The following is a 26,615-nucleotide window of genomic DNA, read 5'->3' as shown; positions in this document are numbered from 1 at the left end:
CCTACACACTCCTCGTCCACTTGCCTTCTTGGGTCCTCCAGACCGTGTCCTCTGGGTGTGTGTGTCCCCATGGTAACCTCTCCATACTCAATAAAAGCCATAGGTTTGCACCAGCAAACACAAACCTTAGGTCTGCATGTTTCCTTCACCTCAGCTACACCTTTTCTTACATTACCCAGGATCAGCCACTATCCAACGCGTCATCCCAGCCAAGCCAGAAACACCCTCAAATACAGCTGGTCCTTTTCCACTCCACTCCACTTCCTATTCCGTTGTCCATTCCATCACCTTCATGATGTCATATCTTCACGTTTTGGCGTCGCCAATGTTGGAATAGCTTGTCACTTACCATCTTACCACCCTCTTTCCTTCCTGTCCAGCTCCTTCAACATTCTGTGAGCTCAGCCACGGCAGGGAGGGTCTTGCATTCCCAGTATCTTCCGCTGGTGTTGGCCATATGGAGTCCTGAAATCAGCGTTTGGGAAATGATCAGATAAAAGAATGGCCCGTATGTTCTGAGTCGTGAAAACTCTCTCAGTCAGGGATGTTTACTGCTTTGCTGGGAGATGCATGCAAATTCCTACTTTAGGGAAAGTTGGGATTTTCATAGGCATATTGAATCATCTCTTAAATGATAGAAAATTTTAATATATATAACCTCAGCCTGGTGATGCAGGCAGAGCAAATATTGCTTTTCTGAGGTTTAAGTTGTAAGAGGAAGAAATGGGGCCTCAGAGGTGTAAAGTGATTGCCAAGGTCATGACTGTGTCTGGCAAGAAATAGGATCTCCCCGCCCTGACCGCAGTGCCCTTTCTTCATTGTATCTCCTCCCTCATGACCTGTGGAGTGAATGATGGATGGGTATCTGCTCATGGATGCTTACAATGGATATCTCTGACCTCTCCAATAATTGATGGGGCAGAATCCTTTGAGTTCAGGCTTAAGGAAGACAGACACTAACTGGGGTAAAATTAAGTGGTTTAAAATGCTTTTGAGATACTTCACCTGAAGACGTGCTACTGACAGGTAAATGAAATGAATATGGAGAAACCTCTTCCCTGCCAATGAATAACACATAGCTTTCAGGCAAGTAGGTAAATTCAAGGAGACTGTCTTTCTTAGCTACGCTTAAAAAGTTCAGTACATGAATAATTGAACAACTTCCTGGCACACTCAATATTTATTTGTAAGCCTGCTCCGGGCAGAAAAAGAGAAAAAGCATTTTGAAAACAAGTTTTGCATTAGCTAGGAGTTTATTTGTTTGCCGGAAGATTCCCTAATTACATTTGCAAAGGAACATATTGTTGTGTCTTGTTATTTTCTCGTTGACCTATTGATGTGAAATATATGAGACAAATTAGAAGGGAGATGGGTAAAAATCTGAACCACGTGTGTACGTGTGCGCTTTAGGAGACCAGAATAGAACTTGCAGAAATTTGCACATGGATTACGATCCTTATTACAGTCTTACAATCCTATGGAATAAGAACTGCTTTTGCACTTGCTTTTTCTCTCCAGTTAAGCCAGTGGCCAGTCCAGGAGGGCCACAGAGCTTCACCAGAAGCGGATGCTCAAAAACTGCTGAATAAATGTTTTGCTGGTTTGCAAACTGGTCCCCATATATGGAGGGCAAAGAGAGACCGAAGAAGGAGGCAGACACTCCAGATTGGCAGGTGGCAGTTTTAATAAGCAAGGGGACTTACCTATGAGGCTTGTCTTGGGGGCCACAGATGATTAGATGTCCACACTAGGTGGTCTCAGCACCAGCTCGCTCTCTCAAGGCTGCGTCCTCGGAAGGGCTCTCGCTGTGGAATGGTGGGCAGATGCACCTTCAAATGTGGGGATGGGATGAGGAACCTCCACTGCCTGGGTCCGCCTTGAGGGTCAGCTGGTGGTCACGTCCTCTCGATGACCTCCTCCAACATGTTTCCTATTCCAAAACGTTCGCAATGTCTTCTTTATGAAATCTAAGTTATGAGCGTGTAAACAAGCAGAGGGTCTTCCATCGTCCTCCGTCTAGTGGGGGTAGGAAGTCCCATCCAGAGAAAGCCTGACTGCCTGATTCTGTTGGTTCTTCACATGCTTATTGGGTTTAATGAGGAGGAGAGGCTGCTGGTGACATGGACCCAAAGATGGGATTCTGGGGAGTCAGCACCAGGGGTCTGGGAAATGGACCCTGCATCTAATCTCCGTAACACATATTATAGACAATGTGTCTCCTTTAGACCTGAGGGCTCACTAATCATGCATTCACTGCTTCATTCACTGAATGAATAGATTTTGAACACCTTCTATGTGCTGGACGCTGTTCTTGGTGTGGATAACAGCAGGGAGTGAAAGAGACAGCCATCTCTGCCCTGGGGGGGCTCACATTCTATGGGGGAAGACGGCCAACAAAACAACACAGGGATGTGTGATCTAGTGTGATTGGAGACTCCGTAGAGATTCACCGTGAGATGCAGCTCACATCCCGTTGACTGAATATTTGTGATCCAGGATCAGGCAGTCACCTCTCTGGGGCAGGAAGTGAACGTCAGCCTCCCAGGACTGTACTCCTCCCAGGGGAAACCATCAAGATTGCTGCACTTATTTAAACATTGGTTAGAGAAAATTAACCTGTTTCATTTAAATAGCTTTAACCAAATGCAAATTAGTTTTTCCTCATGGGAGGGTGTTAAAATACAGGTCTCCTGCTAATTCAGGGCTTTGCCAAGTAAACTACAGCACCGAGGTTCAGATCTGAGAAAACTGTTGGTTATACTCTATTGGCCATCACAGACTCCTCTCTTCCTCTCATTTCCTCTCTCTCTGTCTCTCTCTCTCTCTCTCCCCCCCCACCTTGCATATTTGATGTTGTCTTGTAGGTTTCCATTGAAAAAAAAATCAATGCTTGGCTCTGATTATGTTCTTGGTACAGGTGTGAACTCCGATTAGGTAACTGCTGTTGCATTTGACTTTTTCCTTTGATCTGAATTGAGGTGATAAGTGTGGCAGACAGAATAGGAGGGAGATTAGCAGCCTTTCCTACCAATATACTTTCTAAAAAAATAAAATATTCATGCTGGTTATTCTTCATCCCTGCCTTCCCCCCCCCCCTTTCTTCTTCTTCCTTCTTGGTCTTCTCCGCATGCCTGTTGGGGATGTATTTGTTTGCCCTGAGGCTGTACCCCCTGCTTCAGCCAGAGGCGCAGCTGGGGAGAGGGCAGGGATTTACGCCCACTTTTGGCTTCTGTCCCAGTAGCAGCTCATCTCTCGGAGAAGCTCAGCTCTGCTGGGCGCCTGCATCCCACCCCCTCCGCCTCCCACACAGCTCAAGCCCTCACCAGGGTGCTCTGTTTCTTCTTCTTGACCCTTGGGGTCTGCGAATGCCAACCCCTCCCCAGGACTGCTACTTCTGGGTGCGCCGACCTTCTCAGATGATGTGCTTAACCCCGCAGCCCCTCATAAGTCCCTATAGGCAGCTCTCTCCAGAATCCCATAGGAACATGCCTTCTCTTTCCAGGTGGGCCCCTGACTGATATTGTAATCTATTTAAGCAACTAAGCATCGAATATAAAACATTACTGTTTTGAGAAAAAAAATAATTATTTAAAGGGAGACAAAAGCACAAAGGTATGATTTAGGTATCCCGTTTTTCCTTAATCATCTTAAGTTAGTGCCTAAACTAACCCTGTTTTTCTTCCAGCTTCAAGGGATCACTTCTTTAAAATCACTCTCAGTTTCTGATTTTAGATCAGAAACCCTCCCCCCACAAAGGATACATTTGACTCTGGAGCATCTCAGCTTCAGAGACAGTTGAAATCTTAAATTCTCTTCCGTTCTGGCTGAGAGTTAAAACTGAGTTCTCTGTTTCCCGTAACTGCAGGAAAGGAGTCCGCTGAGGACACAAACACGCAAGCAAAAACCTGTAATAGAAAGTGGAAAGTGTGACCTTCACCTGGGGAAACTTGGCAAAGAAGTTGGCAACTGTGGTGGGACCTACAGGATGAGTGGGCACGAGTGTGTCATCTGCTGGTAATGACCTTCACCCTCTGTATCTGGAGAAGAGGCACCAGCAGCTGGAGTATCTGGGGAGCCTTGAGTCATGGTGAAATGGATCAGGGGTGGGAGGGGGTGAGGGCAGCCCCAGGAAAGCTGAAGTCACCCCTGTTGCCTGAACTCCCAGCCTGCTATTAAGACAATTTCCAGAGGCTTTATTTCCCTTGTCAAGAACGCCCTTTACTCCCTCTTCCACTTACTGAATGGAGCAGAAAATGTCCTCTACCTACCCATGGAAAGCCTGTTATTAGGAAAGAGTGATTATTTTCACTTCTCTGATTAAAAAAAGCATGAAGGTACAATTTAGGTATCTACTATTCTAAATCTACAATTCAGAAAAGAGAAGCCTTGACATTTTCTTGTTTTAATTCTTTGCTTTTTAAAATGTAGAGTTTGGGTTACTCCTACGATTTAAACGATTATCCCACTAACTCTGACATGTTGCCTCTTTCAGCCTGAGCTCCTACTTGAATTCCAAAGTTAAGTTCCAATGCACCTGTTTGATTTTAGAGGGTGAGGAGAGAATTTATGAATATTTGAAAGCTTGAACTTGAGGTCACGGCACACTCTTCCTCTCCTCCAGCCTCACCTTTTGGTCTCGTTTCCCCCTTCCTGTCCCTGCTTTCTTCCCTTCCCTTCTGTTTCTCTCCCATAGAGACTCGCTCTTCTTCACACCTCATCCCCACCTGGGGCGCGGGTCCCACTGGCCCCATGAAGGGAAATCATTTCAGCCCTCCTGTGCGAGCCCCCCAGAGGGGTCTGCATGGCTTCCTAGTGGCTCTGGAGATGGGAAAGTTTGCCGTGAAGGAGAAGAGACCAGGTGACATAGCTGAGCGCTGAGTGAAAGGTTGAGAGAGATTCCAAGTGGACTTTGAGCTGTTAAACCTCAGGGTGGAAGTGGGGGTCAGAAGGAGGGTCGTAAGAAGGATGAGGGCAGGAAGGCCGTGTTACCAAACCAAACTTAGGTCCACTCACCCGTGCGTAGTATAGCCAGTCTACTGTCACCAGGTTGTGGTGAAGAGAAGTTCAGCGTTTATTGCCAGTGCCAAGAAAGAAGAATGGGCAGCTCATCTGCAAAAGACCTGAAGTGCTGATGGCTTTCAGAGAAGGGGTTTTAAAGGCAGTGGGACGGGGGGGTCTGCAGGGTGCGTTCTCAGCTCATGCACAATTCCTTCATTGGTTGGCATCAAGGTGAAGTTCAAGCATTATCTGGTCCAGGACCAGATGGTTTCACATGTAAATTCTATCAAACATTTAGAGAAGAGCTAACACTTATCCTTCTCAAACTCTTCCAAAAAATTGCAGAGGGAGAAACATTCCCAAATTCATTCTATGAAGCCACCATCACCCTGATACCAAAACCAGAAAAAGATATCACAAAAAAAGAAAATTATAGACCCGTATCACTGATGAACATAGATGCAAACATACTGAACAAAATACTAGCAAATAGAATCCAACAGCACATTAAAAGTTTCAAGTGGGACTTATCCCAGGGATGCAAGTATTCTTCAATATATGCAAATCAATCAATGTGATACACCACATTAAAAAATTAAGGAATAAACACCATATGATCGTCTCAATAGATGCAGAAAAAGCTTTTGAAAAAATTCAACACCATTTATGATAAAAACTCTCCAGAAAATGGGCACAGACGGAACCTACCTCAACATAATAAAGACCATATATGACAAACAAACAGCAAGAATCACAGTCAATGGTGAAAAACTGAAAGCATTTCCACTAAGATCAGGAACAAGACAAGGAAGTCCACTCTCACCACTCTTATTCAACATAGTTTTGGAAGTCCTGATAGCCACAGCAATCAGAGAAGAAAACAGAAATAAATGGAATAAAAATTGGAAAAGAAGGGCTTCCCTGGTGGCGCAATGGTTGAGAGTCTGCCTGCCGATGCAGGGGACACGGGTTCGTGCCCCAGTCCGGGAAGATCCCACATGCCGCGGAGCAGCTGGGCCCGTGAGCCATGGCCGCTGAGCCTGCGCGTCCAGAGCCTGTGCTCCGCAACGGGAGAGGCCACAACAGTGAGAGGCCCGTGTACCGCCAAAAAAAAAAAACAAAAACAAAAACAAAATTGGAAAAGAAAAAGTTTGCAGATGACATGATACTATACATAGAAAATTCTCAAGATGCCACCAGAAAACTACTAGAACTAATCAATGAATCTGGTAAGGTTGTAGGATACAAAGTTAATGCACAGAAATCTCTGTCATTCCTATACACCAACAGTGAAAAATCAGAAAGAGAAATTAAGGAAACACTCCCATTTACCATTGCAACAAAAAGAATAAAATACCTAGGAATAAACCTGCCTAAGGAGGTGAAAGACTTGTACTCAGAAAACTATAAAACACTAATGAAAGAAATCAAAGATGACATAAACAGATGGAGAAATATACCATGTTCTTGCATTGGAAGAATCAATATTGTGAAAATGACTCTACTACCCAAAGCAATCTACAGATTCAATGCAATCCCTGTCAAATTACCAACGTCATTCTTCCCAGAATTAGAACAAAAAATTTTACAGTTCGTATGGAAACACAAAAGACCCTGAATAACTAAAGCAATCTTGAGAAAGAAAAACGGAGTGGAGGAATCAGGCTCCCTGACTTCAAGCTATACCACAAAGCTACATTAATCAAGACAGTATGGTACTGGTACAAAAACAGAAATATAGCTCAATGGTAGAGGATACAATGCCCAGAGATAAATCCACGCACATGTGGGCACCTAATTTACGACAAAGGAGGCAAGAACATACAATGGAGAAAAGACAGTCTCTTCAGTAAGTGGTGCTGGGAAAACTGGACAGCTACATGTAAAAGAATGAAATTAGAACACTCCCTAACATCGTACACAAAAATAAACTCCAAATCGATTAAAGACTTAAATGTAAGACCAGACACTATAAAACTCTTAGAGGAAAACATAGGAAAAACACTCTTTGAAAAACCACAGCAAGATCTTTTATGACCCACCTGCTAGAGTAACAGAAATAAAAACAAAAATAAAGAAATGGGACTTAATTAAACTTAAAAGCTTTTGCACAGCAAAGGAAACCATAAACAAGACAAAAAGGCAACCCTCGGAATGGGAGAAAATATTTGCAAATGAAACAACAGACAAAGGATTAAACTCCAAAATATAAAAACAGCTCATGGAGCTCAATATCAAAAAAACAAACAATCCACTTAAAAAATGGGCAGAAGACCAAATAGACAGTTCTCCAAAGAAGACATACAGATGGCCAAGAGGCACATGAAAAGCTGCTCAACATCACTGATTATTACAGAAATGCAAATCAAAACTACAATGAGGTATTACCTCACACCAGTTAGGATGGGCATCATCAGAAAATCTACAAACAACAAATGCTGGAGAGGGTGTGGAGAAAAGGGAACCCTCTTGCACTGTTGGTGGGAATGTAAACTGATACAGCCACTATGGAGAACAGTATGGAGGTTCCTTAAAACACTAAAGATAGAATTACCATATGAACCAGCAATCACACTACTGGGGATTTACCCAGAGAAAACCGTAATTCAAAAGGTCACATGCACCCCAATGTTCATTGGAGTACTATTTACAATAGCCAGGTCATGGAAGCAACCTAAATGCCCATCGACAGATGAATGGATAAAGAAGACGTGGTACATATATACAATGGAATATTACTCGTCCATAAAAAGGAACAAAATTGGGTCATTTGTAGAGATGTGGATGGACCTAGAGAGTGTCATACAGAATGAAGTAAGTCAGAAAGAGTAAAACAAATATCGTGTATTAACGCATATATGTGGAATCTAGAAAAATAGTACAGATGAACCTATTTGCAGGGCAAGAATAGAGATGCAGACGTAGAGAATGGACATGTGGACACAGTGGGGGAAGGGGAGGGTGGGATGAACTGGGAGGTTAGGACTGACATATACACACTACTTTGTGTAAAATAGTTAGTGGGAACCTGCTGTAGAGCAAAGGGAGCTCAGCTCAGTGCTCTGTAATGACCTAGATTGGTGGCCTGGGGGGTGGGGTGGGAGGGAGGTCCAAGAGGGAGGATATATATGTATACATACAGCTGATTCACTTCATTGTACAGCAGAAACTAACACAACATTGTAAAGCAATTATACTTCAATAAAACAAACAAAAATCTGGTAGCAATGAGAATTCACTTAATGTTTCTTCCTCTAAAACACCTTTAGCTTCTATTTAAAAGAACATTTTTATTTGGATATAATTTTAAACTCACACAGAAGTTGTAAATTTAATACAGAGAGTTCCATATACCGTTTACCCAGCTTTCCCCGATGACAACATCTTACATTATATTATATAACAAGTTTAGCAAAGCCAGAAAACTGACATTACAAAAATACTCTTAACTCAACTGGTTTTTACACACACTCATTTTGGGGGGCACACAATTCTACGAAATTTTATCACATTTGTAGCCCTAGGGTCTCCACCACCTCATTCAGGGGTCTCTTTAGTTTCCCTTCTTGTGCTGTGAACTGGAAACTGCTTCAGGTTGTAATCCAGGATAATTGTCAGGCTCATCTTATTTTTTTCCTTCTTTCAGGAATCATACTCCTGTGCTGTCAGTGTCCTATGGCTGAAAATTACTATTTCATATATATTTGCCCAGTTTTCTAGTTAATTTTAGTGGGGAGATAAATTAGGTACCATTTATGCACATGGATGGAAGTGTGAGTATACATGCTGGGAAAATTTAATTGCTCATTTCACTTTCTCAGGCAAAAGTAGTGGAGTTGACAAGTCATCACATTGGTGACGAGCTGCCTCTTGAGTGGGGAGAGCCCCAGGCTGAACTTTGAATTTCCTCTTCTTCACAGGAGCCCATGTTTATGTGACTATTACCGTCTTCAAAGGCTTGCTGTGGTCGCCTGATTTTCTGTGTCAGTTTTCCCTCAAATTAGAATCAACTGATTATCCTTCACCAGTCATCTCCCATTTTTTGTTCAACTTCCCTTGCTTTCTGCCGGCTCTCTGTTAATTCTACTTTTGGATCAAACTCTTACATTCAGAACTGTCAGTTTTAACACAATCCCAGACTCGGCAACTTTGTTATGCCAACTTTTTCTACCGAATACCGTTGTGTCACCAGGCATTAACAGAAATCAAAGCCTTAGAGAATGTCAGAATTGATGAGGTTAAGTGTTACGAATGACCGTCATTTGGTTTTGTAGCTAACAGAGTAAGCATTAAAGGTCATTAATTACACAAAAATGTTTCCTGAAGGATAGTTAATGTCAAGGCAAACTACCCTCTGTGGTGAGATTGTCAGGCTCGAGGGAGGGTCAGAGAGGGAAGGGGAGCCATCACGCTTCCCTCACGTTTAGCTAAAGTTGCCAATGAACAGAATGAACAAAATTATAGAGATATATTTATTGCTTTTAGGTCTCAGTCTCTGCAGTTCTGAGAAACTCGTTTTTCCTTCCTGTCTACCTACCCATCATTTGAGGATGATAACTCAGGACGTATCCAGGATACACTGCCATAGTGAATATCAAAGTCATTTGAAAAGCATGTTGGAATAAAAAGTTCTTACGGTAAAAGAAGGTAGTTATAAACACCAGCTAAAACCGTGTGACCAAAATACCTTCCCAGGAGCACCTAGACTGGTGTCTCATTGCGTGATGGGACTGCAGCTAAGCCAACACCAATAGACCGTCACTGTCCAGTGCACCCCTTTGTGAACTTGGTACCATACAAAATTCCTTAAACCATACTTAATTTCTAACTAAAGACAATAACAAAGTCATACTTTGACCCTACACGATACAACTATTCTGTGTACAACAAAATCAGGCCAACCCTTCCCCCAGAAGGGGATGCAGAGTCAGTCCTTGAGTGAAGCCCACTCTTATTCCTCGACATCCTGCAGCATAAACACTATGCTGTAACGTTCACTACTATTAATATATTTTGTGTGAGATGATAAGGGGACAGTAGAAGAAAGCAAAGAAAATATTTGGGTAATGTATATGCAAACAGAACAAAATAATGAAGTTCTTACAACTATTACAGGCCTTGTATCTGCAACAGTTTCCATGGTTGTAGCTGGTATTTATAACTAATTCTTCTACTACCCGTTCCACATTCCCTTTGCCTTCAGCGAGCACTTCAGCTGGTTGTGGTTCTTTGCCTTTGCCTGGTGAAGTGCTCCAGACCTGCATTGCAGAAGCATCTGGGCTATTAGCACTCTCCACAGAATTGGACGGTGGTAGTTTTCCATTGACTTTAAGGACATGATGGTACTAAGAGGCACAAAGGGATATTCTGTATTCCAGATGTGCTCTTCTTTGCTCTTTGTGTAGGAGCTACCAAACTTCCCTTTGGGAGTCAAAGTCATTCACCCCATCAGTATAGCAAACCCTTTCTTTGCCTGTTGATTCAGAGGGATGAGGAGATCAAAGTGGCTGGATGCAATCTTAACTTTTATTTCAATGGAATCATTGTTTTCTTCCCCCTGATGGAAGCAATCTTTTATCTGGAACTAAGACCTCTAGATGAGTAGAGCCTAAGGTCACAAGGATGGGAAACAACAATTTTGCTAGTGGGTCACCTTTGTTAATAATGACTAGAGCCACTCCTACTTCTGTGTCTTGATTACAGGACATGTGAATCCCGGCTCTGGGGGAAACAGCATCGTATGTTGGACAGTGATTCAGCACAGTCAGTCTTCTGGAGAACTTTGCCCCACCCTGCAAGGTATCAGCCATCTGGCTTGTGCTGTAATTGAGTCTTCAAAATGCCATTCCATCTTTCTGTCAAGCCAGCTGCTTCAGGATGGTGGGGAACATAGTAAGACCAGTGAATTCCACGGGCGCGGGCCCGTTGCCATGCTTTGTCTTCTGCGAAGTGAGTTCCTTGACCAGAAGCAGTGCTGGGTGGTGTACCATGACAGTGGATAGGGCATTCCGGATGGTAGCTTTGTCAGAAGCACTGCATGGGGAAGGCACATCTGTATCCAGGTTAAAGGTCTATTCCAGTAAGGGCAAAGCACTTCCTCTTCCAGGATGGAAATGGTCCAGTGCGGTCAACCTGCTGACTGACGACCCCAGGGAATGGTGCTATGTTAACGGCTCAGTGTGGGTCTCTGTGCTGGCAGACTGGACACTCAGTGATTAATGATTAATCACATCTACAAAATACCTTCCCAGAAACACTGTGGAAGGGGATGGAAGTGGGTTTTGTTCTTCAGGGATAAATGAAATAATGGAGTTGATGATTCATCATCTGTCACCTATGTATTAATGAGAGCCATTTGAGAAGTCTATTCTTAGCGACGCAGGCATTGACTCACCAGTGGAATCACAAAAGGGAGTTCAAGGTTTGGGTGTGCAAAGTGAGCGTTCATCTGTGTCTGGGAACACAGTGGAGTAACTTACATGGAAAACCTTCACCACCCAGAAATACTGGTTACAATGGACCATGTATTTTCTAAAAAACACAGGGAGTTGAGCCATTCAATAAGCATGTTACTAAGCACCATCTGGGGATGGAGTGACAAACCCAGTGTGGCTCTGCCTGAAGAAACATATGGAATAAATGAACACCTCAGTCCGGTCAGAGTGGCCATCACCAAAAATACTACAAATAATATATGCTGCAGAGGGTGTGGAGAAAAGGGAACCCTCCTTACACTGCTGGTGGGAATGTAAATGGGTGCAGACACTATGGAGAACAGCATGGAGGTTCCTTATAAAACTAAAAATAGAGTTTCCATATCATCTAGCAATCCCACTCCTGGGCATATATCTGGAGAAAACTATAATTAAAAAAAAATACATGCACCCCTATGTTCATAGCAGCACTATTTACAGTAGCCAAGACACGGAAGCAACCTGAATGTCCATCGACAGATAAATGGATAAAGAAGATGTGGTGTATATATACCATGGAATATTACTCAGCCATAAAAAAGAACGAAATAATGCCATTTGCAGCAACATGGATGAACCTAGAGATTATCATACTCAGTGAAGTAAGCCAGACAGAGAAAGACAAATATCATAGGATATCACTTATATATGGAATCTTAAAAAAAATACAAATGAACTTATTTACAAAACAGAAATAGACCCACAGACATACAAAACAAATTTATGGTTACCAAAGGGGAAAGGAGAGGGGCAGGGGTAAATTAGGAGGTTGGGATTAACACATACACACTACTATATATAAAATAGATAACCAACGAGGACACACTGTACAGCACAGGGAACTTTACTCAATATATTGTAATAACCTATAAGAGAAAAGAATCTGAAAAAGAATATCTATATATCTGAGTCACTGTGCTGTACACCTAAAACTAACACAACGTTGTAAATCAACTCTACTCCAATGGAAAATAAAAATTAAATTAAAAAAAGACCTAGGCATGATGCCAAGGAGATTTTACCATATAAGTCTGAGGGGCTGTCCTTCAGAATGACACACAAACTCTGATACAGTGCAACAGGGACGAAGAGGTAGTGATCTTTCCATCATAGCCACAGTATGCTGGTCTAGGAATCAAATGATGAACATTAAGGTGGGTCCTCACACACTTATTTCTGGAGCCCCATTTGCAGCTATTTTGTATTTCTTGCTCCACTAGTATGAACTTGGCTGAATTCGAGGTTTTAGAAAGTAAGAAACGTTTCAACAAAAGACAAAGTTATGTTTCTTTTCATTTGGAGGCTGAGACTAATACCTGGCAATTTTGGAATCTTTGTGTCGTTGGGCTAATGATGCAAAAGGGAGTTCAAGGGTGATCTGTGGTTGGGTGATTTGACTCTGATTATGAAGGGAAAGGGGTACCGCTAAGTACTGGGGGCAGGGAAGGGTAGGGATGAAACTCACTCTTTTGGGAAATGACACTAAATCCTGATCAGCAATGGAGATGGCAGTGGAGGCTCTAAGTCTAAGAATTTGAAAGGAAGACACTGTCACTTCCTCTTTAATTCTCCCTCCAGCCCAGAATGTCTTACCACTTCTTATACAGCAAATCAGGGGCCTGTGCACAGAACTGAAACAGAGAGGTTCATAAAGACAGCTTAAGTTCTTGCCCGGATCATGGATAGATGTAGGGCTTCACAGCAAGAGCTCACCATCCGTGCTCCGATGCGGCCAAGGCTGTTCAGCCTGGCCTGTGACTCCTCACATCTCTAGGACTCTAACAGCTCTCTAAGTTTTCTGAATGAATGGGATAATCCTGCCATGTAATATATCACAGAAACTTCATTTGTATTTCAACAGAAGCACTTTGTCCATTTTCCCTCTAGCAAGTAGATTGATTTTGGTTAGTCATGGGAGACAACGCTGGCAGCATGAGAAACTCACAGTGACATTTGTGAGGATCAAGGCAGTCTAACAATTGTACGCTTCAAACCCTTTTTGGAGGACCTGTAAGGTGCTGGGCACGGTGCTAAAGACTTAAGATTGGAACACAGATCGGGTGCCTCTGATGACTCGACCAGCGCGGGGCACGCACTGAAGCACTGCGTCTTAGATATGTTTTCAAAGCGGCACTTGTGCATGTGTTCTGAGGTGTTCTGGTGCCTCATACACACTTCTATCCTGAGTTGCAACTTTTCTTTCACGGCTGTGCTGTGAGTAGTGAAATACATATTGATGCAATCAGGGAAACGCTGGTGAGACAGACTATGGGTTTTGGAATCAGGGAAAGCCACATTCAGATGCAGCTCTTTGACTTACTGGCCACGGGAGAGCTACGGCTGTGTCTCATTTGTCAATGTTGCAAATGCTATTTACATCATGAGATCGTTGGAAAGATTGATGGAGAACTTGTATTAAAATACCTGGTGTGAGAAGACAGGAAGTCTCCATTTCGCATTCCAAGCTTTGTATTTCTTTCACCGCACTGTGATAAATTTACCTGGGCTGAAGAATTTTAAATAGTCAGGAAGCTCTCCTGTAAAGAAGACAGAAGAGAAAAAGCATCTATTTAAAGGTTTACTAACTTACTAGGTTGTTTTTACACTCTTCCTAGAGGGATTCTCTAGAATAGGTTATTTCTTCCAATTACTCCTCACGTTACACCGCACCCATGAATAAAGGGTGCGTAATTAACGCACTGGATCTGATCACAGCGATGTCACCGTGTATAAGAAATCATCAAGAGGTTAATAAAGCAATGATGGAGTCTTTGGCAAGTGCGGTGCTGAATCTCAGAAATAAGTCAAAATACCATTACATCATCACACTTTTCCCAGCAAAAGGACTCAGAAAAGTAAGACATCATAATGTTCCAAGGAACGGAAGGAGATTGTCTTCCCTCTTGTGAGAATGCACACAGTCTGTTAAGAGAGGGAGGTTATAAATGTCCCTGCTCTTTCTTGTTGGGCCCTTGGACTCTCCCAGTGTTCAGGCTTGTCAGCCTGTGGATAGGTCAGTAGAAAGATCAGGTCTGGTCTGTGCCCTTGGCTTCAGTTCAGGGGGCAAAGGAGTTGTTATAACCCTTGCTTCAATACCAGTGCCAAGTTTTTTGTCCAAACTACTTGGCCATCAGTATAGCTGCTATCATATTTCCCATTGGGCTCAGCTGTTTGTATTTATATTTTAGCAGCCAGAGCTCTGGAGCAGGAGAAAAAGAGGGGGCCAGTAAATGGGAGGAGTTGGGACACAAAGCCAATGTTACCCTTCAGCATCTTGGAATATCAGAGCTGGAAGGAATTGAGCCTCATTATACTGATGAGAAAAATGAAGTTCAGCTGGATGAAGTAAATTGCCCAAGGTCACACAGCATGTCCGTGCAAGAGACACAAGCAGGACTCAGGATGGGGCAGTTTAATGGCCTTTTCTCTCATCACGCTGCCTGTGACTCTGAACCATATGCTGTTGATCTGCTCTTTTCTCGAGGTGAAAAAGAAAATTTCCGGATTTTCCAACCGTTTATGTGTCTTGTTTTCCAGTGTTTAGGACCCGGATTATTGTCCTTTTCATGGGATCATGCTCCCATTTGCTAATGCTCCTTAATTTTGAGGCATCACAGAGGTACTCCCTCAGGTGCACTGCGATCTTATGAGAGGAATAGAGGATGATTCCTCTTCAATCTGAATGAAACACTTCTACTGAGACCATCTAAGGTCAGATTAGCTTTTGTGGTTGTTGACTAACATAGAGTTTAATGTCAGCCAAATCCCATGCGTCTACTTTATTCCTTTAAAATCTTAGCGATGGGGCTTCCCTGGTGGCGCAGCGGTTGGGAGTCCGCCTGCCGATGCAGGGGACACGTGTTCGTGCCCCCGTCCGGGAAGATCCCACATGCCGCGGAGCGGCTGGGCCCGTGAGCCATGGCCGCTGAGCCTGCGCGTCCGGAGCCTGTGCTCCGCAACGGGAGAGGCCACAACAGTGAGAGGCCTTAGCGATGCACCGTCAACATCAACATTGATTCTTAAAGTGATAATTTCTTATCGTGATGTTACTAATAATAAAGTAATAAAAATCGAACTATTCTTTCCTATGTTCCAGGAACTTTGAACATCAGCTTTACTTATAGGTTTTAACTCATTTAATCTTCACACGAATCTTTTGGGTTAGTGACCATTATTTCTCCTAATATGCAGATGAGGAAACCGAGGCCAGGGAAGGTAAATGTGTTCAAGGTCACAGAACCACTAAGAAGCAAAGTCAAGATTCACACCGAGGGGGGCGTCTACAGAGTCCACACCCTCAGACGCTATTTTTTAAGAACTCAAGTTATGCCTTTCTCTTTCTGCCCTTCAGGGCTTGGAGCAGTGGAGGATATACCTAAACTTCATAATCGTGTGGGTATAATATTACTGAGCAAGAATCCTGTAATTACTCAAAGGTAGGCTTGCAAGAATTGGTGATAGAGAACCATAGTGGATTCCAAGTCCATTTCCTCAATCTGTTATGTGGACAAGAAATTGAAACTCTCTATCTCTTTTGAAGACAGACAGAAAAGAGAGAAAATAGGGTAGGGGGTAGTCAAAGCAGGGCATTCCTCTTTCCTTACCCCATGGAGAGAGCCAGTGGAGGGGACCTGCTTGCCTGAGACAATGCAACAGAAAAGGTAAACATGTACGGAAATGTTCTGTGCAGAAGCACAACTTATAACACAACGACATCACCTATTTTGAAAGTAAAGTCCAATAATGTCAAGCGCCTGCCAATCACATTAGCCACTCTTTCCTCCCTGGGGATGCATGAGCCAGGGATGGAGCGGAGGCAGCAAAGTGGGAAGGGGGCTGGGTCTTCCCTTCAAGAGGCAGCTGCTGCTGAGTGAGTACGGGAAGTGCAGCAGACCTGAGCTCCTTGGGGCCTCCAGCAGAAACCAAGGACGGGACGATGAGGCGGTCTGCTGGTCTGCTCTCTCCCACCCAGCCGGGACCGTTTTCTAGGCTTATGGGGTCCTCTTTGGTCTGCAGAGGAATATCCATCAGGAATCATTACATCAGGCTGTTGGATGTCAGTACCAACGCAGAGCCCAGGAGACTGGTACCCACCCAGGGTCGGGCAGTGGCTCCAGTTTTAGCATCCTCTCCACATGAAGCCCCTAACGTGGTCCGGAATCAATCTAATTTTCTGATGGATCATTAGAACACTTTTCAATATCCTCTTGTTCTGTAGTTATGGTCTCCATGGAGCCATCTAGCAAGTACCTGTTTCTATCGTCATAATAAACAATAACACACACTTACTTCATTTGGGCTCTCCTCCAAATTAGGTATTCCGGTGATGATTTCTGGAATTGATCACCCTTGAAATAATATGGAGAAAGTAGCCAGTGGTTAGAAAGCATGCTTCCTATTTATAATTTGAATAGCTTATTTGTCTTCCTTAATTACCACTGGAACTGTCAGTTCTTGGACTCCAGGAGCTATCTGGATCATAGGGTTAAATAACAATTTTTTTAGACCCTTTATTGGCTTTCATTTTTCCTTCTTTTTTAAAAAAATTTTGACACGGCATAAAATGAATTTGCTAGTTAGTTTTCTCTTCCTCACTTGCATTAATCTTATTGTTTCAATCTGTCTCCAATGAGACCAACAAAAGTGGTTAAGCCCATACTGCTTCTAGAGACCCAGTATTCAAAAAACTTTTACAACAAGATGCAATTCAAGTGGAGGTTAGCCAGCTGTGTAACCTTAGCCAGGTGGGTGGCCTCTGTCACCTTAAGTGCACAAGGACAAGATGGGGATATCTTATCTCTAGATTTCTCCACCTACAGGTCCTTGGAACAGACGCTCCCAAACTTGTCTGGAACACTTGTTTACAAAATGGCCTAGATATTCCAAAGTAGAATCAGGGAAGAGATCTAACTCTTATGCATTGCATTTAACAAACACCACCCAGTGGTTGTTATCATCAAGGAAATTTTGGAAACCCTGGTTTAAGAGGATGAATCTAGGCTGGGTGATTCTTTTTTTTTTTTTTTTGGTACGCGGGCCTCCCACTGTTGTGGCCTCTCCCGTCGCGGAGCACAGGCTCCGGACGCGCAGGCTCAGCGGCCATGGCTCACAGGTCCAGCCGCTCCGCGGCATGTGGGATCTTCTCGGACCGGGGCACGAACCCGTGTCCCCTGCATGGGCAGGCGGACTCTTAACCACTGCGCCACCAGGGAAGCCCTGGGTGATTCTTTTTGACATTGGAGTTCAAGACCTACTGCCCTAGAGGAAAGTGATAACGAATATAAAGGTATAGATAAGATTAGACCAAACTTACTGTAATCAGATTCTGTATCACCACACACAAACGTTTTTTCCTACCTAGAAGCATAAAAGTTTAGATATGTATATCTGGAATACCATCTGTTAGATCATTTAGTTCACTCTCAATAATGCAGAAACTCTTTTCAAGTAAAAGGAAGCTCACTATTTTTCCTTCCCCAAAGCAAGAGGGTCTACCATCTACAGTCAAGAAAATCTGAACTAGTTCAATGATTCCTAAACGCTCTGAAGCAGCTTACATAAAATATAGATTCTGAGATCTCACCATATACCCACCAAATCATAATGTTCACGGATAGAGCTTGGCAATCTGGTTTTGACCCAGAAGAACGAGGTCATCAGTCAAATTCAACAATCACTGATCTCTTCCACTTTTGTTCAATAGCTGAGTGCACTCAGCAAAAGAGTCAAAGTGATTCACCAAATCAGAATTATGGGAGGCCTTCAACTTGTCTGCAAAGTTCAAGTCTGCTTGGTGTGAGTCACACACAGATGTTTTGTCTCTCACAAAGTCTAACGGGGTGATCCCATCACCCTGAGTATTAGAAGAACTTTGGAGGTTAGAGAAATCTACTCATCAACGATTCAAATTCTTCATGCACACTGCCATCTATCGACTCTCCCCACCTGTCAATTAAGATCCGCTCTCAGTCAAATGATTATAATCTCTGAATAGGCAAAAGAGAAGGATTGGGATGGGGGAAATGATCATGGCATTGTAGGCGAGAGAACAAAGTGTGCTTGTGTCCCTGTGCTTTGATCGTGAAGTTCTTAGGACAAGTCAACATGAAGATAGAGAGTGTGGGCATCTTATAAACCACTGAATTCTAGCTTTACCGTTACTTCCTTTTCTGAAAAATTGGGGCAGGTAGCTTCCAAAATGATCTCAATGATTATAATCTCCTAGGATCTATTCCCTCTCCCATGTTGAACAGAGACAACCTGTGTAACCGGCAGGGTATGGTGGAAAGGATGGGATGGGATTTCTAAGCTTGGATCATAAAAGGCACTGTGGCTTCTTCTTCGCTCTCTCATGGAGCATTGCTCTGGGAAAACCAGCCACAATATAGGGTGGGGGCACTTAAGAAGTCCCGTGGAGAGGTCCACACGGTGAGGAAAGGGGGCCTCCCACCCACAGCCAGCGCCATCTTGCCAGGGATGTAGGTGGGCCCCCTGGGAAGAGCCTCTTCCAGCCTCAGTCCAGCCTTCAGATGATGCAGCCCTGGCTGACATCTGGCAGCAACCTCATGATGGCCCTTGTGCCACAAACCCCTGCTAGACTGTGAGATAAGGGTTCACTGCTTTAAGTCGAAGTTTGGGATAGTTTGTTATGCAGCAATAGATAATCAGCACGTATATGTTGAGTGGTTATCCCACAGATATAAGACTGTTGTATTTGCTATGAGATGATCACGACTCTTCAGCATGGAAGAGGTAGACGGAAGCACCAGAGATGAGATTTACAGGCTGAAAAAGTCAAGGCTAGTGAGGTGTGCTACCAGCCACGAGGAGACAGTCCTTGCACTGCATTTTAGACCATCTTTCGGGTGACTGTAAATAGTGCATGAGATGCCAATTTAGAAGGAATGGCATGAGTGAGAGCAAGTGGTAGTGAGAGCCCCTCGCCCTGGGGGAGCAAGTTTAAATTCATTTTCTTTCTTTCTCTGGTCTAAGCCACAAAACTACCCCTTTCATGAATCACAGGGGACCTTTCTATTCCTAGGGGGTAGTAAGGGGAACAACTGTGCTGTCTGAACCAAAGGGAAAGCACATTTTTTAAAAAAAACATTATTTTATTGAAGTATAGTTGATTTACAATATTGTGTTAGTTTCAGGTATATAGCAAAGTGATTAAGTTTTATATATATATTATATATATTTCAGATTATTTTTCATTATAGGTTATTACAAGCTATTGAATATAGTTCCCTGTGCTATACAGTAGGTCTTTGTCGCTTATCTATTTTATGTATAGTAGTGTGTGTGTGTGTGTGTGTATATATATATATATACACACACACCACATCTTCTTAAGCCATTCACCTTTTGATGCACTCTTGGGTTGCTTCCAGGTCTTAACTATTGTAAATAGTGCTGCAGTGAACACTGGGGTGCATGTATCTTTTCAAATTAGAGTTTTCTCTGGATATATGCCCAGGAGTGGGATTGCAGGATCATATGGTAGCTCTATTTTTAGATTTTTAAGGAACCTCCATACTATTTTCCACAGTGGCTGAACCAATTTACATTCCCACTAACAGTGCAGGAGGGCTCCCTTCTCTCCACACTCCCTCCAGCATTTATTATTGTAGACTTTTGGATGATGGCCATTCTGATTGCTGTGAGGTGACACCTCATTGGGGGTGTTGATTTGCATTTCTCTAATAATTAGTGATGTTGAGCATCTTTTCATGTGCCTGTTGGCCATCTGTATGTCTTCTTTGGAGAAATGTCTGTTTAGGTCTTCTGCCCATTTTTTGATTAGGTTGTTTGTTAGATTTTTTTTTATTCAGTTCTATGAGCTGTTTGTATATTTTGGATATTAACCCCTTGTCAGTCACATCGTTTGCAAATATTTTCTCCCATTCTGTAGGTTGTCTTTTCATTTTGTTGATGGTTTCCTTTGCTGTGCAAAAGGTTTTAAGTTTGATTAGGTCCCATTTGTTTATTTTTCCTTGTATTTCTTTTGCCTTGGGAGACTGATCTAAGAAAATATTGTTACAATTTATGCCTAAGAATATTTTGCCTATGTTAATGGTGATTTTTTATTTCTCCCTTTGTTTCTACATTTATTAATTGGGATTCTCCTGTGAGGAAGAACTGCCACTTCTTCCATTGATTTATTTATCCAGTTATTTATTTTTATCAGTATGGACTCATAGATACTTATTTTATTCTTTGAGTTATAGTCTAGTACTATAGTTATTTATTTTGTTTATCTATGTCTTGAGTTGTTGTAACTTTGCCCATTGGGAGACCTTTCAGGTTGGTTTCTGTTCCTTTCCAATATGTGTGCTTTTCTGTTCAGCAATTTCTTATTTTCTAGCTCCACAAGATGTTCCAGGCTCATCTGGTATTTTCTTTGTTCCAGTCCTGAAATCAACTACTAAGGAGGCTTGGTTCTGTCAACTGAAAAAAAAAAAAAAAACAAAAAACCACACACACAACGTAAAAGTTGAAAATTATGTTTTATTTGGAGACATTGCTGAGGACTGTATAGCTGGGGAGACAGCCTCTCAGCTAATTCTGAGGAATTGCTCCAAAGAGGTGAGGGAGGAGCCAGGCTAAATGGGTGTTTTTGCTGAAAAATAAATGTGGTCAAAGATCAAAAGATTACTGCTACTCACAAAAAACCAGACATCTAAAGTGAATGATTTTAGTGCTTTTCTATGTATGAGAAGATGCAAGAGTCCGGGGTTACTGAAATTATTCCTTTGATATGCACCTTAACTATCTAGGGCCAGTATCCTGTTTTTCTCCATCTTGAGTTACTCTCAGGGGTGGGGGTGTGCTGCAGTGGCTGTTGGCTTGATGGCGAGCATAATTTATTGTTTACTGGGATGGCAGGCGACATTCTTTGTTTACTGAAATGACAGGCAACATTTTTTTTTTTTTTTGTCCACAGTTCCATTTTCGTTTGTTTGTTTTTGAGAATGGTATTTAGAAACCAAACCATGGAAGATAATTGTGCTCATTGATACTGGGGTGTCACTGCTGCTTCTATAGCTGTCCTCAGTTGAAATAGCTAAGAATATATGTACTCATATAACACATGCATACACACATCTGTATTTATGCTTTTGTCATGAGTCCATATGGATATCTCCAACCCCAGTCCAGCACCAGAGAAGTTTTTCTAGGCTTTTCCCTCTCCTTATTTGTAAATTCTTTCTCTGCCAGTGAGACACTTAGTTCTCATTATCTGCAATGTACTTATTTGTTCGACCCTAAAACACAAAGTAGTTTCAGAATTCTTAACCCATGGGAATTTCCTTTTCTTTACAACCCACAAAGATTCTTTATCTTCTCTAGATCTGTTTAGCTCTTTGCTTCTTTCTGTCTCTGTGAATATGATTTTCAAGTTACAATCTCCAAGTGTTGATCATTGACTTTTACATCTTTCTTTTTTTTTTTTTTTTTTTTTTTGCGGTACGCGGGCCTCTCACTGTTTTGGCCTCTCCCGTTGCGGAGCACAGGCTCCGGACGCGCAGGCTCAGCGGCCATGGCTCACGGGCCCAGCCGCTCCACGGCATGTGGGATCTTCCCGGACCGGGGCACGAACCCGCGTCCCCTGCATCGGCAGGTGGACTCTCAACCACTGCGCCACCAGGGAAGCCCTTGCATCTTGTGTTCTAACATGTCCTGCTTTCCTGTGTGCCTTGCCGTGTCTCAGCCTTGCCCTATTTAGGGATGCTTCTAATAAATGCTTTCACTTTGTCTCTGGGGCATTGTTCATTCTTGTGGACGTTGTTTCTTGGAAATTAGTTTGTTGTATTTTACTAGTCATAACTCATCTCTCCCTGCCCCCCCCAACTAAGTACCCAGCTTCTTATCCAGCCCGCATGTCTCCTATGTCTTTTTAACATGAGGCGTGTAGAAAAAACAGAACTTGTTTCAAAACCCATAATGATGTTTCTAAGAGACTTTCTCCACTCTCATGCCCTTTAAAATTCTGTTGTGAAGTCAAATGACCTTGGGAATTTTTAGTATGGGGTATATCTAAAGGAATTTGAGGTGATTTAGCACGGGGAAAAAAGTTTACAATTTCTCCTGATTTCCAGTCTATGGGAAGATATCATTTTGTTTATTTATATAGGAAGAGGGGCTTTCAATAATCAAAAGTCATTCATGAGGAAATGATGAACTCTTCAGGAATATCAAAGTATTTCATGTTTCTTGTTTTACTGTAAATTCTCGAGGGCAATGGCATAAACACCCACACCCATGCCTGCACTGTATACACACATTAATTAGCATGGTAGCCACAATAATAAAACAGGATTAAAAGAAACATTATTGGAAAATACTGTATGAACTCCTAAATTAGTGACTTGTTAGTATTTAGAAAATAACCAGTGTTCACCAAAAACCAATATTGCACTCAATGTTTTAAATTGAACGTTGGAATGGAGAAACCCTTAGGTTGTTTCCAACTGTGGGAATTGGGACCTTCCCACGCTGACCTGTGGGAGATCCCAGTTTACTGAGTTCACCACCTTGCTGTCCCCACTCCCGCGGGCTCTGTGTTCCTTGTTTTGCCCTCTGGAAGCAGCCTCTCCCCATATCCGAGAACTCAGACATTCTTCCAGGGCACACTTGATCCTAAGGCATAGGTTTTCACATTTAATTACCAGTCTGCCACTCATTAACCCAGGGATTCTGCTTTGTTTTTTGTTGGGGGTTTTGTGTTGTCTCATTATGATCTTTGAGGGATTATTTCCACCCTCGGTTATCTTCACCCTCGCTGCTTATTGGTGAACACCCCGTGGGAGAATTTTAATGCAACTCCGGGCTCTGTCATGCCCTTCTGGGTTAGTAATGAGAGCAGAGGCTGGCACATCAGAGCAGCTTTGGCGTTTGTGATACACAGCTCACCCCCTCCCTCCCCTCCACGTGGGGAACAGGACAAGCTCCGCCCCCTGCTCTCTTGGGGGTGGGAGCACATCTTTGCCTTTCCTCTAGGAGGTGTGAAATATTCACTCTCCCTGCCATCTACATGCCAGTACCTCCTGAAGAGACTGTGCATTCCACTGGGGGACAATGTCAGTGAGCAGGGATCTGGGGATCATCAGGTGGGCAGGATAATAATCATGCAGGCTCACCTGCTCAGAACCCGGTGACGATAAGTGATCCTGGAAACATTCAGTTGAGTGAGGGTGCCCTCCTCGGTCAGCTGCCCCCCAATTCATATGCTTTATCACACAGAGCTTCTTAGACCTTCGCCAATCCCTTATTTAGTCTCACTTTAGACACAGTTTGAATACACTTCCTTGTTCGGTTTCACAATCTGAATCAGGGATAATATGGGGAACCGAGGAAATACCTTCTCTCAGCTTCATCACTAAGAGCCTGCGTGAACCTGAGCAAATAATTCCAGCAGACTGGACGTGGGCTTCTTATCTACGAGTGGGGGCTTGGATGAGGTGACTGCTAGGTCCCTCCAGTTTAAACATCTTGCTTTTCTGACTTTTGTGAATGCCGCAGGGACCTCAGGTTAGACCTGCCTGGGAGAGTAACTCAACAGCAATAAAAAGAAGCACTTCTCGTCTTCAAGACCAGAGATCAGGTCATCAGGGGAGAAGAGACCCAGTGAAATAGGGACAGGGCAAGGAGTGCTGAAAGGAAAGGTCACCCAAGAGAGAAGGTCTTTGCTACCCAAGGAAAGAACTCTGGGTTCTGTCTGAGTTGGGGACGCTTTGCGCCTTGAGAGCCCTCACGGGCTGAGTGGCAACACTGTTTTGCTTTTCGCAGTTCCTTTGAGGAGATGCTCCTCTGTAAATGCCTGATTCCGAAGGCAAGCAGGCTTCCCGCGAGGTGCTTGGGCTCTGATCTCTGGGCTGCAACATAAACTGCCTGGAGGGTGGCTGCGGAATGGAAACTGAGTGGCAGCTGGATGCAGGATGCTCCAGCCCTGTGCTGAGTGTTAAGTCAGGGAGGGATTTGACGTTGGTCCCCACTTCCTGAAGGCAGACGCCTCTGTTGTCAGTCTAGAAATGAGACAGTGGGAGGACCTAGCCTTCTCTTAGTTTTTGTTACTTCCAAGCACAAAGCAACACAAAGCCAGGTCAGAGAGCAGCCCGGACGAGGTATGGACACCTCTAGCTGTGTGAGGCACCTGACACCGTACCCGTGCTTATCACCTGGTCCTCTCTGCACAGTGCTTGGCATGAGGACGGCCCTGCAGTGGCGGCGCCTGCTACAACTAAGGGCTAAGAGGGAGGTTCTGAATGTCAAGTGCTGGGGAGAGAGAGATGGCGAAGGTCATCACGGTGGAAGAGCCAGGAAGTGCTTTACAAGGGAGCTGCAGGGTGTGCTCCATTCAGAGGATTCACTTAGGGTCCATCCTTCCTTACGCCGGACTGTCAGAGCCAGGGAGTGGAAGGGGACTCAGAGGACAGAGGCCACGAGACACAAAACGACGAGAAGAGGATGCAAGTGATAAAAGCCACAGAGCAAAGCTGAGGACTCCGGCAGGGAGGAGACTTCCCTGCCGTCTTTAAAGCTGGTTCTTAGCAATGGTGTCACAGCATGTCCCGGTGAGCTCATCGGTACACCTGACATCCCACCAGTGTGATGATCACACGGAAATAACCCGCAAATTAAGAAGGGGCCTAGAAGTCCTTGGTTGGACAGAGGTTGGGGAGAGGATGGAGGGCGTGGGGACCAGTGATGAAGGTTGACAGCCCTGGTGCCACAGAGACGCCGTGGCCTCCAGAGTGATGTCCCGAGGAGGGCACAGCGCCTTTGTTCCCTTCTTCCCAGTAACGGGGAACCCCAGCCTGACCGCGGGGAGCATCAGACAGCTGGCTGCCGCTCTGCCTCCTTTACTGGGCTTAGGACTGAGCTCACCCCGGGTGTGTGTCATAGGGCACAGCAAGGTCTTTGAGAGTAACTGGCTACAGGAAATACACACTTCCGTTAAAAACGAGTTTAGACGTGGAGACTCCCTGACTTTCTCTTCTGAAGCTCACCTCTCTGTAAACTGGTAGCCACACTGAATGCCTTTGAAAAATGCCCCTCCAGGGCTTCCCTGGTGGCGCAGTGGTTGAGTGTCCGCCTGCCGATGCAGGGGACAAGGGTTCGTACCCCGGTCCGGGAAGATCCCACGTGCCGTGGAGCGGCTGGGCCCGTGTGCCACGGCTGCTGAGCCTGCGCGTCCGGAGCCTGTGCTCCGCAGCGGGAGAGGCCACAGCAGTGAGGGGCCCGCGTACCGCAAAACAAAACAAAACAAAACAAAACAAAATGCCCCTCCAAGGGACCCCAGGGGAGCCTTGGTTCTCCTCCTCCAGTTTCAGAGTGTTTCATGGCCTTCTCTTTACTTACTGCAAAAACGCAGTCCACTAGGTTCTTTACATCCACTGCAGAACCTTCTTAGCTGCTATTGCTGTGGCTATCTGGGAGGTCCACACTGAAATTCTTGGCTTTTTTGTTTTTTTAATCCCCTTTGCCCATCTTCTCCAAGGGCTCTAGAGCTCTCAGTAGCTCAGCAAGGGCACAAATGCCCTTGTGTATTACGTGCAGAGGATCACACCATATGTTTAGAGCCTAAAGAAAGTAGTGCAGTCACGTTCCCTAGGGTTCTGGGGGGGGGGGGGAGTGAACAAACAAAATCCTGCTTAAGGAACATGGGGCAGAACTTGCCCTGTGGCAGGTGAGAGGTAGGCGACTTGAGGAAGGACAGGTCACAGCTGGCTGGCGTGGTCAGAAAGGCTTACAGGGCAAGCAGGGCTCACCCGGTCTTTGATGGAGGGGATTGGGAGGGTCAGGGAAAGGCCTCAGGTCCGAGGACACGCATACCCTCTGAGAACACTGGGTCTCTCGAGCTGACTGGAGAGAAGGATGCTTCTTGGAAGGAAGCTTAGACAAGTAGGCAGGGGTCTCTCGCGCCCGCGTGAAGAGTTTGGTTTTATCTTGTAGATAATAGAGGCTCAGAGATTACTTTTATGAGGGATCATGTGGTCATAAGGAACGCATAGATGTCGGACACCTGTTGGAACCAAGGGACGTGGAAGAAGTAAAGACATGAGGGAGTCACTGTGAGTGTTCAGGACCAGATGTAACCGGTGACAGTAGCAATGGAGTGGACAGGAAAGTCAGAAACGTCAC

The 26,615-nt window shown here is 44.1% G+C and overlaps 1 long non-coding RNA gene across 10 annotated transcripts in view; it reads right to left on the bottom strand.

Moving 5' to 3' along the window:
• The window catches only part of LOC132597842 (uncharacterized), a 256,993-nt gene that overhangs the window by 7,967 nt on the left and 222,411 nt on the right, over positions 1-26,615 (bottom strand). For 3 of the 10 annotated variants that reach the window (XR_011377707.1, XR_011377699.1, XR_011377705.1), the window contains exons 4-8: positions 16,761-16,819; positions 13,896-14,008; positions 3,762-3,905; positions 1,704-2,585; positions 350-465 (exon numbers count right to left, since the gene is read on the bottom strand). This is a non-coding gene — a long non-coding RNA (uncharacterized lncRNA). Of the gene's footprint in view, positions 1-349; positions 466-1,703; positions 2,586-2,838; positions 2,969-3,761; positions 3,906-13,895; positions 14,009-16,760; positions 16,820-26,615 lie in introns of all 10 variants that reach the window. The other 7 variants (XR_011377702.1, XR_011377700.1, XR_011377701.1 and 4 more) reach the window with 7 other exon arrangements.

The sequence above is a fragment of the Globicephala melas genome, chromosome 9, assembly GCF_963455315.2.
Source record: "Globicephala melas chromosome 9, mGloMel1.2, whole genome shotgun sequence".
NCBI lineage: Eukaryota > Metazoa > Chordata > Mammalia > Artiodactyla > Delphinidae > Globicephala > Globicephala melas.
This window is presented reverse-complemented; position numbering and strand designations above follow the sequence as displayed.